Source organism: Palaemon carinicauda, chromosome 37, assembly GCF_036898095.1.
Source record: "Palaemon carinicauda isolate YSFRI2023 chromosome 37, ASM3689809v2, whole genome shotgun sequence".
NCBI lineage: Eukaryota > Metazoa > Arthropoda > Malacostraca > Decapoda > Palaemonidae > Palaemon > Palaemon carinicauda.
This window is the reverse complement of record NC_090761.1, coordinates 40,504,604-40,519,603: the sequence shown is the minus strand read 5'-3', so window position 1 is coordinate 40,519,603 and position 15,000 is coordinate 40,504,604. Positions and strand designations below refer to the sequence as shown.

The 15,000-nt window shown below is 49.9% G+C and overlaps 1 long non-coding RNA gene across 4 annotated transcripts in view; it reads right to left on the bottom strand.

Moving 5' to 3' along the window:
* Positions 1-15,000, bottom strand: part of LOC137629592 (uncharacterized) — a 68,458-nt gene that overhangs the window by 14,823 nt on the left and 38,635 nt on the right. The window lies entirely within an intron of this gene.

Genomic DNA, 15,000 nt, shown 5'->3' with positions numbered 1-15,000 from the left:
GGTGACTAGTTTATTCCGCGGAGGGGGGTGTTGAGGTACTGCAGGATAGCCATAGAGGACTTGTCCGTGTCGAGCGTGCCGCCGCTGCCCGTGTTCGCCATTATTATCCGCTTCCCGATCTTGACTGCGGCCTCTGCCCTGCCATTGGACTGCGGGTACTGGGCGGATGATAGACGCACAGACACGCTCCATAACCTGAAAAATTCCCCCATTTCCTCGCTTGCCAGATTGGTGCCACCGTCCGTGGAGATTTGCTCCGGGGCCCCCCATCTGGCGAAGTAGCGACGTAGCTGAGTCTTGATGTGGGAGGAGGTGGTTCCGTGGGGGAAGTGGGCCAGCTCCAGCCACCCTGTGAGCCTGTCTGCGTAGGCCATGTACGAGTGTCCGTCGTGCTGGAACATATCTGCTACTGTCATCTGGAAGGGGTACTCTGGGGGCGGCGTGATGATGAGTTCCTCCGTGGCCTGGGATGGTGCGTGTACGTCGCATTCTTCACACGAGGATCGGTGATACTGCAGGTCCCCCTTGAGTCCAGGCCAGTACATCGTCTGGCGCGCTCGTCGTTGCATCGAGTCCAGGCCTTGGTGCCCCGCGTGTAGGTTGGCAGCCACTTGCTGACGGAGAGGCTCCGGGATAACTAGGCCAACGTTGCCCTGTTCGAACGTGTATGTCACCAAGTCTTGGATAACGGCCAGCCTCTCCCTGACACTGTAGAAGGGCCGAAAGCACGCAACTTCCTGAGACTTCTTATCGGCCCAGTCCCCGGCCAGGACCCTGGCCATGAGCAGCTGGTACACGGGGTCGCTGACAGCGGCGTGCCTAACTCTCGCCTCGTCCACGACACAGCTGTCGTGCTCTACTGCTGCCAAGACGGCGGCCGCCATGGTGTCGGTGAGATCTTTGTCGAGGTCCATGTCGTGGGCGCTGGGATCGGCTTTCAAGGCTGGTATCGGGACAGGAAGTCCGCTGCGCTGTTACGCTTCCCCGGCAGGTACTTGACCCTGAATCGGTACTGCAGAGTTCTCTCCTTCAGCCTGAAGAGGCGGGGGTTCGAGATTTCCTTGAGGGCCCGATCCCCCAGTAACTTGGTTAACGGGTGGTGGTCCGTCACAACGGTGAGGTTGGGGCACCCCAGCAAGAACAGCCTCGCCTTCTGGAGACACCAGGCTACCGCGAGGGCCTCCCCCTCCACGGCAGCGTAGCTAGCTTCGGCGACGGTGAGATGGCGGCTGCCGCATAGTGCCAGGCGCCACCCGCCCATGCAGCAAAAGGGCGTATTGGCGGAGCTGCATGAGCAATACAGCTGAAGGATTACAAACCCTATGCCTTCTTTGCTCCAGTCGGTGATCGCTGCTGTGGGGCGGCTCCTGGCGTAGTAGGCCAGTCCGTCCTTTGCTAATTGGCAGATCATGTCTTGGGCGTGATGAAATTTGGTGCGGAGTGCTTCGTCCCAGTACACTGCCTTCCCGGTTGGTTTTTTGAGGAGCTCCCTAAATGGGTTCATGATGGGGGCTGTCGCGAGGAATGTACCAAGCCCTTATGTCGGTGATAGAGGGCTGACGTGGCATCGGGAAGTTCTTGATGGCCGCCAAACGTTCCTCTGTTGGCTTGTAGGCCTCCCAGCCCAGGTTGAAGCCCACGAAGTCTACTTCCCTTCTTGCGAATTGGAATTTCTCCGGCTTAAGCGTAATACCCTTGGCTGCGCATGTTTCGAGGAAGTCGTAGGCATGCCAGAAGGCCCCTTCGATGCTGTCGTCGTAGAGTAAGGTGTCGTCTACGCACTTATATTTCCTCTGGATGTCCTGGATGGCGTCGTCGAATCATCGAGTATACGCATCGCCGGCAGAGCAGTGCCCCATGGGTGTACGACGGTAACGAAATCTCCCCCAGGGGGTAATGAACGTGGTTAGATCGCGACTTTCTTCGTCCAACTCCACCTGGTGGTATCCCCAGTACACATCCGCCACGGTCTTGAACGTGTGCTTAGGTACCCCGGACACCATATCGAATGGGGTGGGGGTGTGGTGTGTGTCCCGTAGGCAAGATGCGTTGAGGCGCTGGTAGTCGACTGTACGGCGTGGCTGTCCTGACTTCTTGGCGACGACCACCATACGGGCGCACCACTCGGTTGGCTGCCCGGCAGGTACCGGTTCTATGACGCCACGGGAGATATCTTCTTTGAACTGGGCCTTCACTTCCTCTTCCCAGTGTTTTGGCACTGATGCTGGGGTATGGCATGCGTAAGGCGTAGTTCCTGGGAGCAGGTGGATACGGTGCGGTTTCCCCTGCATCACTGGCAGTGGCTTCCTGGCTGTGTTGAATGTCGTCGTAGCGAAATGTTGCAGGAGCCAGGCTTCCAACCTGGCCGCATGTTCCTACTGGGGCGGCATGGGCACCTCGGCGGGTCGGGGTGGTACCTGGGCGGCCCGTCTGGCTGTGCCATCGAACAGGCTCACGTGTGCCACCGCGGGGGAGGGATGGGGGAACTCCTTGGGTACCAGCGTTAAATCCCTGCAAGCGTCCAACGACAGGAAGAGGTGCTTTGCCGATGGCACGAAGTACACTTCCTGCTCCGTGGTGCGACCTTGCAGGGTGACGTGGCACACGGCAGATCCAAGGCACTTCAGGGGGAGTTTTGCCACATACCGCAAGCCAGCCCAGGGTGTAAGAGCTGCTGGGCGGACTTGGAGGTGCGATAGCATGGAGGGCCCAGCCACACATACCTGTGCCCCAGTGTCCGCCACGGCGGTGACTGGCACTCGTACTCCTGTGTCGTTGTGAACGACTGTCACCTCCACTACTGGGTGGCGGGCGAGGTCGGCGCCCGCAACACGCACAGCGCTAGACGTAGCACTGGACACATCAGTCGGGGATCCTGCCAATTTTGTCTGTGACTTTCTGCAGCATCTGTAGTAGTGGCCCTGCTTGTGGCACCCGTTGCATACGACGGATTTAGCGGGGCATGAAGCTCTACCAGAGGCATGGCGCCCACCGCAGTTCCCGCAGGGAGTGGGTGGGGGACCCCTACCTGTGCCAGCGACGGTTGCACTCGGATGATCTGCCTCGGGTGTCTCGCTGCCAGCTGCACAAGCAGATTCCCTCCAGTTGCATTGGGCCGCAGCGGCGTCGACGCGGGCCGCCTCGTAGGCACAGCACTTGGCCCTAAGGGCACTAACACTATTGATGTCATTGCTACACTGGTATACATGGCGACACATAGCCTCATCACTTAGGCCCACCATTAACTTGGGTAATAACATATATTCAGCCAGATTACACTGACACTGAGGGCACTGGAAATTGCAATCGGTGGCCTTTTGAGAACACTTTAAAAAGTAATCACTGACACTTTCTCCTGGGCCTTGTACCGCATTAAAAAACTCCGACCATAACACAGCACGGTTTGTAGAACGCAACACAATATCGCGAATAAAATCCATGGCTTCCGTAGCGGTGAAGTTACTCCATTTCTGTGAGGTGAATCTGGCGTCCAGCGCCCGTTGTAGAGGGGGTGTGCAGTATAGCCTGATGTGGTGGACGACCTCGTGGGGCGGTAGTCTGCACAGTTCGATCCAGCATTCCATCGACCTCCTCCAGGACCTGAATGCGGCGGGCTTCAGCTCAATTTCGCACTTCTCCGGGGCTGCAGACGCGGGGACACGAGGTGCAGGGGTAGCATGTGTCGTAAGCCGGTCACTGAGAACGTTGATCATTTGCTGCTGTGCCGCCATGGCTTGCCTGGCTTCTTGCAGGGCAGGGACGAGCCCACGGGGGACGACGGGGCGTGCGGCCCTTGGGGTGGACTGCACTGAGCGGCGCTGGAAGGGCATGGTGAGGGTCACGTTGGTCCTTGAGAATCACTGCGCCATATTGGATGTCAAGGTAGGACAAGAGACACACGGTGGTGGGGACATGTGGTTTAATGAGTTCTCAGATACAGACTGACTCTGTTGCTCTCTGCAACCGGCACACTCACTTGGCGCCTGCCCGCCAAGGGAAAACATATCCTACTTGCAGGTACTCCATCAATGAGCATAGCAAGTGCAAAGTTAATGTTAATGGAGTCTTATCAAGCGAGTTTCCAGTAAACAGCCGAGTACACCAAGGGAATATGTTGTCACCTATGTTGTTTATCCTCATGGACTTTGTAATGTGTAGAACAGTCAGAGATGGTGGAGAAGGATTGGACTGGATTGGTGATAGGAATTTAGCAGACCTAGAGTATGCTGATGATGCTGTCCTCCTTAGCAGAACACCACAGGATTTGCAATGCTTGCTTACCAGAATGCATGAAATATCACACAAGGTGGGGCTGAAGATAAATACCGGTAAAAGAAAGGGATGATGAGAACTGAATATGCAATGGAAGATTAAATATCATTGGAAGGAGAAAGGATTAATGAGGTAGAATCATTTAAGTATTTAGGAACAACGATCTTCAATACATGGTCTTTAGAATTAGAGTTTAGTGTAAGATTGACAAAAGCAAATCAGACAATGGCTAGGTTAAGTAAAATTTGGAAATCAAATCGCCTAGAATTTCATATAAAAATCAGACTATATATCAGTTTAGTGAGATCGGTGTTGCTCTATTGACACGAGTCATGGTATGACAATGAAAATCTCCAATAGAGATAGTATATTTGAGAATAAAGCCCTCAGAAGGATATTGGGAGTTAAATGGCAAGACATTATTAGAAATAAAACTATAAGAGATTACTCGAGTACCATAGTAGATGAGATCATGATGAAGGGTAGATGAAGATGGTTTGGCCATGCTCTTAGCACTCCAAGAGAGATTAGTTCACTAAACGTTTAACTGGGCTCCACTAGGCACTAGAAGAATTGGAAAACACAAGCCTACATGGCTTAGGACTATAAAGCACGAAGTAGGAGATGATGAATGGAGAAGTATTGAATTAAAAGCTCAAGACAGGAAACTGGCGAAATCTAACCGAGGCCCTTTGCGTCAATAGGCATAGGAGGAGATGATGATGATGATTATGATATAAATTATAAAAACTTAATATAAGTTCCTAATGATTGACTGTAGTTTTACGGATGCATTTCAAGTCAAGACTGGAGTACTAAAAGGTGGAATACTGTTCCCTCTACTGTTTTTTTATGGTGATTGATTAGGTTAAGAATTAAATAATGCAAGGAATGAATAATGGAATTCAATGGAAAGGGGCCCAAAGATTGTGTGATTTTGAATAAGTAATTTTCCTAATTCTGACCATCCTTTACATTCAGATCTTCCTGGACAGTACCATCATGTTCGTAATACTAGGTATGCAGTTAATTCCAATAGCCAGACCTTCACGAGGCTCAATACTACGCAGTATTCTATTAGTTTTTTTTTTCCTGTTGTAACAAAGTTGTGGAATGATCTTCCTAATCGGGTAGTTGAATCAGTATTATTTAAAAGTTCAAACTTGCAACAAATTGTTTTTATGTTGAACAGGCTGACATCTCATTTTATAGTTTGTATATGATAGATCTATTTTGATGTTACTGTTCTTAAAATATTTTATTTTAATTCTTCATTACTTTTCATATAGTTTATTTGCTTCCTTTCCATACAGGGCTATTTTTTTTTCCTGTTAGAGGTCTTGGGCTTATAGCATCCACCTTTTCGAACTAGGGTTGTATCTGAAGTAGTAGTAGTAGTAGTAGTAGTAGTAGTAGTAGTAGTAGTAGTAGTAGTAGTAGTAAATAAACAAAAATAAAATAATAATAATAATAATAATAATTTCAAATTGCCTTCAATGGCTGAAATGCAGGGTATGATTGATGGTTAAACTGGATGGGAAAAAGGTTGGATTGGTGATCCACCAGAGAAAGACCGAGGTTATGCATTTTCAGTGGCGATCAAACGAATTACCTTATCGGAGGATAAACGGATTTTGAGCGAAGCGAATAATCTATTTTTGGGTGAGATAGCCATGGCGTCCTGATGGAAGGTTCCTTTTTGGTAGCTTCCTTGGGTATATAAACTACTAGATATTCCCAGAGAATTTAACCACAGGTTATCACAGAATTCTAACTTCTGGAGCGAGTATCCTAAAGGTTTCCCTTTAAGACATCGTATATCAACAGGGGACGCATGTATTAACGCGCCACATAGCTATCTGCACCCCACAGAGTTAACACTTCGATGTGTAGGGGCGGAGAATAGCTGGGGAGCCGTTCCACAGCTAATCTCGTCCGTGGCTACTTTTGGTACTCGAGACGTAAACAAACGGGCGCCATTGCTAAATGACGTCACGTCCGTTCTCATCCTGAAGCCAGTTGCTTGCCGATCACCATGATACAGCAGGACAGGGTGGGACCTGAAAGGCTGGACGAAGTAGCAGGGAGGGTTCATCAGGACGCCATGGCTATCTCACCCAAAAATAGATTTTTCGCTTCGCTCAAAATCCGTTTTTTGGGCTCAAGCCATGGCGTCCTGATGGAAGAATACCAGAGAATCAATGTATCGTGGTAGATTTTCCCCTTTAGTGTAAGTGCCGAGGGCTTTGAATAGAGTAAGCATGGTAATCTTGATAGAGGTACCGTGGGGCTGAAACTCCCTGCCCCCCTTGGCAGAGAAGTCCCAACGGACCATGCTGAGGATCAAAGTGGTTCTTGAAGGGCTACCCACCTTACGGGGAGAACGTGAAGAACTCTGAGACAAGACAGAATGGTTGCTATTCGTATAGGAACATTCTCAAAAAACTGACAAGTGGTGGTTAGGCACTGTATATTATAAGGAGAACAGTCTGGTCTCGAAGGTATAGCGCAAGTAAGTATTCAGTTAGGAATATTACATAGCAAGGGTGAGTATATAATAGGGATTGACCCCATTATCTTCATCTGTTTTATAGAGGAAAAAAGGGAAGGATAAAGAAACTATGACAACCATGTATTTCATAGTATAAGTAGAAGCGGATTGAGACGCACAAGTAAATAAAATAGAAATTTTATTTCACAATTGCAGAATATGGTAATAAATGCAATAAGGTATGTAAAGGTATTTACAATAAAATTATAATGTACATAGTAATGAAAGACTTCGCTCTTGAATCTGAAAGAAAATTTCAAATTATTAGAAAGCAAGGGTTCCAGAGGAACATTAGTCTTTTAAAAGAAAAAACATCATGCACTAGGCATACGGCACTCATGTGATGACTATGACATTTCACCTGAGAGAGAAGAACAGTCTATGAAAAACACTAAGTGTTTTCGACATCACTACGTATCACTCGAGGGTCAACATAGGCACCCGAAGAGTTAGAGTCCCAAGTAACTCACTGTTCTATGCAGAGTTAGGTGCAGGTTTCATAACACTACCTGCGGCTACCACGAAATGTTTGACTTCATGCACTTGTTTCGCGTAATGCTTGAAGAAAACACGCGAGGATTTCCATCCTGTGAAACTCTTGAGGCTTTCGAAATCCATACTCTGAAAGAAATTCAGAGACGATGCGACTTTTCTAGGATCATGACCTGCGGGTGTACTGTCAGGATCCGCTCTGCGAATGAAGTAGGTGATCTTCGCTCTAGTTGTTTCAGTGACAGGTCGCTGCCCGATGTTTCTCCTTTGAAGAGTTGGCCTCCACCAAAGTCAGAAGTTCTACGAAGATAGACTTTGAGGCTGTCTACTGGACATAGAGAGACATCTTCTTTCAGGGGGCAGATTCTCCAAGGGCCCCATCTTTTGGTGGGTAGTTCGTTTTTAGCGAGAAACGTCGGATCCGGGAAGAGGGTAAGGTCTCCTGAGTCTGTAAACAGAATGTGACCCTCGTCCCTTGATAATGCCACTATTTCGCTGACTCGGGCTCCTGAAGCAAGAGCAAAAAGAAATATAACCTTTTGAGTCAGATCCTTGAGAGGGCACGAATCGTTGTCCAAACTGGAGGCAAAATGGAGCACCTTGTCCAGAGACCAGGAGATAGGTTTTGGTGGGGATGCTGGGCGTAGACGAGCGCATGCCTTCGGCAGTTTATTGAAGATGTCGCTGGACAGATCAATCTGGAAGGCGTACATTAGTGGTCTAGTCAAGGCCGATTTGCAAGTAGAAATCGTGTTGGCTGCTAAGCCCTGTCCATGAAGGTGAATGAAGGAGGACATGCAAAAATCGATGGTGATTTCCGTAGGATTTTTTGCCTTGACGAATGAGACCCATTTTCTCCAGGATGATTCGTATTGCCGTTGTGTGGATTCGGTCTTGTATTCCTCGAGGAAGTCTAGACTTTTCTTCGAGATCCCAAACCTTTTCTTCACGGCTAGGGAGAGAAAATCATGAGATGAAGGTCCCTGACTTTCGATGATGAAGCGAAGACAGTCGACTTCTGTACTTGCTGGGCGAGAACTGGGCCCGGGAGAGGGATCAGCGTGGGTTGTAGCTCCAGGACTAGGGGGGTACCAGTTGCTCCGGGGCCACTTGGGAGCCACTAGGGCCGCTGTTCCTTTGAAGGTTCTCAGTTTGGAGAGGACTTTTAGCAGAAGGTTGGTGGGAGGGAACAGGTAGATCCTGGACCATCTGTTCCAATCCAGTGACATGGCGTCCACTGCTTCTGCCTTGGGGTCCTCGTACGGGGCCACATATCGAGGAAGTTGATTGTTGTCGCTCGTTGCAAAGAGATCGATCTGGAGTTCTGGGACTTGGTGAGAGATGAAGGAGAAGGATCTTGCGTCTAGAGACCATTCCGACTCTATCGGGCTTGTTCGAGATAGAGCGTCCGCCGTCACGTTGCGGAATTCTTATAGGTGAACTGCAGACAGGTGCCATTTCTTCTTCTCTGCCTGACGGAAGATTGTTAGAAGCACCTGATTTATCTGGGGCGATCTTGAGCCTTGGCGATTGAGACATCGGACTACCACCGAGTTGTCCAGGGTCAGACGAATATGGATCGAGGGAGGCGGGGAGAGTTTCTTCAGAGTTAGAAGGACCGCCATGGACTCCAAGATGTTGATGTGAAACGTCTTGAATAGGGGAGACCATGTTGCTTGAGCCTGTTTTTGGTGGGAGTGACCTCCCCAACCCTCCAGCGAAGCGTCCGTGTGGATGTTGAGTGATGGAGGTGGGTGTTGAAGAGGGATGGACCTTTTCAGGGCCTTTGCTTCCGACCACGGCTTTAGGAGCAGCCGAAGTCTGTTTGGGAGCAGTCTCTTGAGGTCTCTTCGAGCGATGGATGCGGAACGTCTCCAGACTCCCGCAGCATCCTTTAGCTGTGCACGTAGCACTGGGTTTGTCACCGAGGCGAACTGTAGAGAGCCTAGAACTCGTTCCTGCTGACGTCTTGAGATCCGTTTGGATTTCAGCAGTCGCTTGACAGACCCTGCTATTTCCTTCCTTTTCTTCTGGGGGATGGAAAGGCGGTGTGACTGAAGGTTCCACTGGATTCCTAACCATTGGAACTTCTGAGCTGGAGAGAGGCGAGATTTCTTCGCGTTTATCTTGAATCCCAGGTGTTCCAGGAACTGGGTAACCTTGTTGCAGGATCTTAAACAATCCTCGGGCGATGGAGCCCAGACTAGCCAGTCGTCGAGGTAGGCCATCACCTGGACGTCTCGGAGGCGAAGCTGTTGAACGATGGCGTCTGCCAGCTTTGTGAAGATCCGAGGGGCCACGTTGAGGCCGAAGGGCATGGCCCTGAAGGCGTAGCTTTTCCTTTGGAGTCGAAATCCTAGGTAGGAGGAAGCGTGGTGGTTCATTGGAACGTGCCAGTAGGCATCCGCCAGGTCTATGGAGACCGTGTAGGAACCTTGAGGCAGAAGGGTCCTTATCTGTTGAAGAGTCAGCATCTTGAACTTGTTGTTCGCTATGAACTTGTTGAGGGGGGATAAGTCTAGAATGACTGAGTTTGTCGGAGTCCTTCTTGGGAATGCAAAACAGTCTCCCTTGGAACCTGGTTGACTTTACCCTCCTTATCACCTTCTTGTTCAAGAGATCTAGGACATATTCTTCCAGAAGGGGGGTTGATTGTTGGAAGAATTGCTGGAAGGTTGGGGGTGGTTGAGTCCAACTCCAGCCTAGACCCTTCTTGACGATGCTGTGTGCCCAGGGATCGAAGGTCCAACGATCCTGGAATTGGCGGAGTCTTCCTCCCACCGGAAGCACTTCATTGCTTCTGGTGTCCCGAGGGTTTACTGCCTCGGCCGCTAGCTCCCCTTCCTCCTCTGCCTCTGGAGGGACGGCGAGATGCATCTCTGCCTGCACCTCTGTTTGAGCCTCTACCTTTGGGACGAAAGGTAGTCGACTGTTGCTCGAAAGCAGGGGTGAAAACCGGCGACTGTGACAAGACCGGTTGGGTGACCAGCTGAAAGGTCTGCTGTGGCTGAGCTGCCACTTGGGGAGTAGCGGATCCCGGAAACTGCCGTCTCTGTTGACGTTGCTGGGGTTTCGGCTTGGAGGATTTCCTCTTAGGCTGAGGGCCGTCGTCCTGAGAGGATTTCCTTTTCTTCGACATGCCCCACTTGTGGAAAAGGTTCCTGTTCTCCGTGGCGGCCTTGTCAGTGATCTCTTTCACAAGGGAAGAGGGAAAGAGGTGCTTACCCCAGATGTTGGAGGAAATCAGCCTCCGGGGTTCGTGTCTCACTGTGGCACTAGAGAACACGAATTCACGACAGGCTCTACGAGCCTTCATGAAGCTGTACAGGTCTTTTACTACAGTCGCCAAATGCGTTTTGGCGAGCACCATGTAGTAGTCGGGGACTCTTAGTGTTACCGGCCATGACGTCGAGCTGTACCTGGAGGGACATGGATGCGGCGAGCCTTTCCTTCGTGTCATGTTCCCGACGAAGGAGATGGTCATTAAGTTTCGGGAGGTCTTCGTTAAACTGACGTCCAGCAACGTCAGGTTCTAGTTTCCCTACCACGAATGTATGCTGGACATCTTTCCAGTGTCGAACATCGGGGGGAGTAATCAGGGAGAAGGGTCTGCACTCCTCCAGTGCAGGGCAAGGTTTTCCTTCTTCCACTGCCTTGTGTACCGCAGCGAAGGCCTTTTCCATGAAGGGGAGGATCGCATCGTCTGGTGCGACGTAGGTAGGGTGCTTCTTACTCAGCGCCGGAAGTTTTGAGCAGGTAAAACCCCTACTTATAACAGTATTGGCCAGCATAGCCTGGGCCTTCGGGAGATCGAACACAATCACCTCCTTTGGTTCGGTCTCTTCTTTAGAGGCAGGTTCGGATCGAAGTCGGACGTAACAGTCCGGATAAGCCTAAAAAATCGGGAAGAATTCTACTTCTTCCAGGGCAACCGAGCCGACCTTCTCGCTGATGAAGATCCTGCCCGTTGTGATTGGCATGTGCTCGGCATACCTCCAGGGGTTGGCGTCCGAACATGCCGGGAGGTCCTTAACCGAAATCCTTTTCGGCTCCTTTGAACTTCCCATGGTCCTGATGTATTCGTGTGTCTCACGGAGTTTCTTGTCCACGAGAGCTTCGAGCATTCGGAACATCTCCTGGGCGCTGGATGGGATGGGGTCCGGGGTAGCGGAGGTAGACGGGAGTGATACATCCGTCAGTGTAGGAGTCGGGGTGGGGGTGGAAGGCGGAGCGACCTGCTCCGACTCGGTGTATTCCACTTTGTCTTCCTCATAGTCCAGTTCTTCGGCCATGAGGTTCCTCTCCGTGTTCTCCGACACTTCCGACATACGTTCCGCGTTGTCAGTATCCAGGCGACACTCGTGCATGGACTGGGCCATGACAACATCGGGTTCTACCGTTATCTGGACGGTGGGGATCTTATCCTTGGGAACCACAGAGTCTGGGGATGCCTTCGGGAAAAGCAAGGCCCTCAAGTCTTCGGTGGCAAGGTATGGTCCAGTGGCGTTCTTCTGGAAGCCACGCACCCACTTGCGTAGCTTCTCTCGAGAAGCGTCCCTAACCTCCGCTGAGGGAGGATTATTGAACGCCTCGACCAGGCGGTCCTTGCAGACTGTACAGTTCTGCGGGTCCCAAAACTTCAGATCGCCTTTCTTGTTGGCGCAAGGGGCGTGGGTCCTACACGCCGTGTGCCCGTAGAAGTGCGGGCGCTTCACTCCACAGAAGCCGTGGTCGCACTTCACGTACTCCTCCTGTAAGAGAAAGAGAACATGAGTATGGGGAAGTCATATTAATGACATATTCTAAAGTTAAATATTAAAAGGTTAATTTTTAACTTAATTTTAACTTAATTTCAAGTGATATAAACATTGTGATGTTTGAGAGTGGAGCAGGAATTGAAGTAGATAGACACAATCCGTGTAACCCGCCCGGCTGGTTACCGTAACCTTATCCATAGGCAATTTGTTTGTGACCGAGGGCACAAGGCAGAATTCTTCATAGATTGCCAGGGAGGCAGGGGGAATTCTAGTAAGAATTGCCAAGGATATAACTCTGGGACTGAGACCACTCAGACCATTGAATTGGGGATGTAGATCCCATATGGTAACGGTTTCCGGCAACCAGCCGTGCTAAGATACACACAGCATGCTGGAAATTTGTGATATGCAAGAAGACAGCACGGCTACTAATAGAACGGTAAGGCAATACCTATCTATTTATGTAGTCAAACCATCTGGTTGCAATGTAGGGCTATCAGCACGAGTTGATAGCTAGGAGAAGGGGGTGCAAGTCACTTTGGCGCCTCTGGAATGCTCAGGCAGACCGGCGGCACGCCGGAGGCCGCTCCAGCAGAGTTTCTGGCATTAGGGAAGACAAATATAAAAGTCAAGAGTAATGCCAGGATGGCGGCCGCCGGCACAACGTCGGAGGCTCCGGCAGCCGAAGGTTGCCGGCTTGGTGACAGGGACAAGGATGAGCTATAGCAGAACCGGACTGCCGGCAATGGATGCCAGCACTCCGGGGGCCGGTCCAATGGACGGACGACCGAAGTTAGGAGGTATGAGGGTAGGCCATCGGCTGTACGCCGACGGAAGGCGGCAGCCCTCCGGCACACGGAGGACTGACGGCCCGGGGGGCAAGGAATGTGTCACCAAGGGGATAATCGGTATCACCGACAGAAGAAGCGGCAAGGGACCGGCACCAGGACAGTGAAAGAGACAGAAGGAGGGATGTAGGGGTACGGACACGAACCCCAAGGCATCCCACCTGAATGGGTGTACCCATGATAGAGGCTAGCCCTATCATCCAGTGGCAGGGGCCGCAGGCAGCCGGGAGCCAGTGTAGCCCAAGGGAGGGCTAGGGAACACCCAAGAGGGGGGGGGGGAGAATCCCTGCGGACAAAATGCATCCAGTGGCTAACCCCATAGGACACTATGAAGGGTAAATGTACCAGAGCGGACTGCACACAGGGACTCAAGGTAGCCCTATCACTCCACCCTAAGGAGGAGTTGTAGGACAGAGGACAGATGGGTATAGGCTAACCTAAGTATAGGCTAGGCCACTGTTTCTCAACCTTTTTCTGGTGGTGGCCCCCTTCAATCCAGTGCAAGTTGTTGTGGCCCCTCCATGCCAACTCTGAGTTCTTACCCCCCCCCCACACACACACCCGCCTTCCGTCCATCACCTTAATACGCCTAGGGAAGGTATATTAATGGTTCTAGTTTGAGTAGTACCATGTACTCAAAACACTAATTTCAGGCATGAATCAAATACCAATATTAATTGGAAAAATATTTTATTTGAACACTTATCTATTTACAAAAGGAATAAAAAAACAAGGAATACATGTAGGTACAATTGGCTTTATCTTGAAAGGTTTCAGTGGGATCCCTGTGACTGATGCAAGGCTGCCAACTTGTCAATGTTTGGCTTGAAAGCTGTCAGAGAGACGTAAATCGCCTCTTTTTTCTATGTCAAGGCGATTTCGTGTCTTTGACAGCAGGTACATCACCCGACTGAAACCAGTCTCAACCAAGTAAGACGTGGGAAAGGCAAGTAAGAGCAACTTCACATCTTTCCAGAGTATTGGGTACTTCTTATACACATCTTGATTCATCCACAGCTTCTGGTGTCCTCCACGCTTGAACCTTGCTTGAGCTGTTGTGTTATTCTGAAGTTCAATGAGACTTTCTTGTAGGGTGACATCAACTTCAGATACATCAGCAATGAAGGGATCCACAAACCAGTGTGGCACAGTCATTTGGAGTAGGTCAGAGAAGCGAGTGTCCATATCATTATGCAACTGCTTCAGATGGTCAACATACACTGCTAGGTCATCATCAAGCAGATCGGTGGATATAACTGCTAAGGAAGGAAACTGTGCAAACTCTCGTCTTCCAAGGTTCAACCAGAACAGCTTGAGTTTCCCTTTAAATGTAGTAATTGCCTCCTTGCAGGAAAACATGGTGGAGTTATTTCCTTGAAGCTCTTTGTTCAGAACATTTAGCTTTTCAAATATGTCAGACAGGTAGAAGATGTCACTCTTTGCATCAACAAGTTTCTGCCCAAGTTCTGTCCCACTAAAGAAAGAGATAACACTGTCCCAAAGTGCAACAAAACGGTTCAGGCAATTACCTTTAGAAAGCCACCTGACTTCTGTGTGCAACACAAGTTTTTCAAATTCTTCATTGTTCTTTTCACATAATTGCTGAAAGAGGCGATCTTTCAGTGCACTACTTTTTATCAAGTTGACAGCCTTGATAACATGCCCAAGTGCTTCATGAAGACGTCCTGCTAGGTTTTTGGCAACCAGGTGCTGCCGGTGAACAACACACTGCACACAAACGACATTAGGAACAGCTTTTTTTAAGTAAGCACTGAATCCCTGATACCTTCCTATCATAGCAGCAGCGCCATCTGTTGCACAAGCCACAATGTTCTTGAGTGGAATGTTGTTCTCCTCAAAATAGACCTCAAGTTTTTTGAAGATGGATTCTCCTTTAGTGTCAGTCGTTAATTTCAATGCGAAAAGCATTTCTTGACATATTTCATCTACATCAAGAAACCTCACAAATGCCATCAAAAGAGCAGAATTATCAGGTAAAGTTGATTCGTCGAATTGAAGCGAGAAATCATTCACCTGCAGTTTTGAGATTAATTGGTTTTCAACATCAGCTGCCATCTCA